This window comes from Petaurus breviceps, unplaced genomic scaffold (genome assembly GCF_028583685.1).
Source record: "Petaurus breviceps papuanus isolate PSGF00001 unplaced genomic scaffold, PetGlider_PUasm1.0 187, whole genome shotgun sequence".
Classification (NCBI taxonomy): Eukaryota; Metazoa; Chordata; class Mammalia; order Diprotodontia; family Petauridae; genus Petaurus; species Petaurus breviceps.
This window is the reverse complement of record NW_027185799.1, coordinates 28,980,143-28,981,848: the sequence shown is the minus strand read 5'-3', so window position 1 is coordinate 28,981,848 and position 1,706 is coordinate 28,980,143.

Sequence of the window (1,706 nt, the reverse complement as noted above, 5' to 3'; positions counted from 1 at the left end):
TATATATATATATATATATATATATATATATATATATATATATATACATACAGTGGAGCACTGGGCTTGGAACCAAGAATAATCATCTTCCTGAGCTCAAATCCAGTCTCAGACATTTTTCAGTTATGTTACTCTGGGCAAGTCACTTAACCTTGCCTGCCTCAGTTTCCTCATCTGTAACATGAACTGGAGAAGGAAATGGCAAACTACTCCAGTATCTTTGCCAAGAAAGCTCCTAAAATGGGGTCAAGAAAGAGTCTACTACTGAAACAACTCAACAAGAAAAATCTCTCTCTGACCTTCATCGTCCCATCTCCAACTACCTGTTCTGAAGTGATGTCTTAAAGACATCTGAAAATCTTAACATATCCAAAACTGAAGTCATTATATTTTACCCTGAACTCTCCTCTTTTCCTAATTTCCCAATTACTCTCAAGGGCACCAACATCTTCCAAAATTGCCCAGGCTTGAAACTTCACTATCACACTTGACTCCTTGCTCGCTGACCATATCCAATTTGTAAGTCTTGTTGATTCCCTCTTAACAGCATCTCAAGTATATAATCCCCTTCTCTCCTCTGTCACTGCCACTGCCTTGGTGCAGGCCCTCATCTCCTCACACTTGGACTATTATAAAAGTCTTCTGTTGGGTGGCCTTTCCTCAAGTCTCTCCCCACTCCAGTCTCTCCTCCATTTAGCCAAAGTGATCTTCCTAAAGCAACAGGTCTTTCCACATCAATCCTCACCCCTACTTCCCATTCAATAAACTCTAAAGGTTCCCTGTTACCTCTAGGTGAATCAAACTTCACACACTCTGTTTGGTTTGATTTTTAAAGCCCTTCATAATTTGACCCCTTTCTATTTTTCCTGACTTCTTATAACTCATTCCTCTCCACATACTCCGCATTCATCTCTTTTTTTGTCCCTTGCACAAGGCATTACATCTCCCATCTCTGACTTGTCACTGGCTTCTGTGCCTGGGATGTTCCTCCTCTTCATCCCCATATCCTGGCTTCCTTCAAGTTTCAGCTAAAATCCCACCTTCTGTAAGAAGCCTTTCCAGGTCTCACTCAGCGCCAGTAGTGCCTTCTTTCTGAGATGATCTCCAGTTTGTCTTGTCTATATCTTGTTCACACATAGTTGTTAGCACTGGACTGTGATGTCCTTGGGAGCAGGGACTTTTTTTGGCCTTTCTTTGAATTCTCAGAATTTGGCACAATGTCTGGCACATATTAGGCACTTAATAAGTGCTTGCTGACTTGACCAGACTCGAATTGAGCTGATAGCTAAGCATCCCTATCAGTTAACTGTTAAATACTGGAAATTAAAGCTCAGCATGTGTCATAGTTCCGAGTATCAAGGTGTAAGGGAGACATAGAATAAGACCTCTATTTTATTGCTGCCTCAAAATCCTGGTAATTTAAACAATGACACTCTTAGCTATGACTTGTTCCATAATGAAGTTAACTTTTCTATGATAGCTGAGCCTCCTTGTTACAATATCCTCAGAGTGGTATTTTTCCTTTTTTCCTTCCTTCCTTCCTTCCTTCCTTCCTTCCTTCCTTCCTTCCTTCCTTCCTTCCTTCCTTCCTTCCTTCCTTCCTTCCTTCCTTCCTTCTTTCCTTCCTTCCTTCCTTCCTCCTTCCTCCCTCCCTCCCTCCCTTCCTTCCTTCCTTCCTCCTTCCTCCCTCCCTTCTTCCTTCCTCC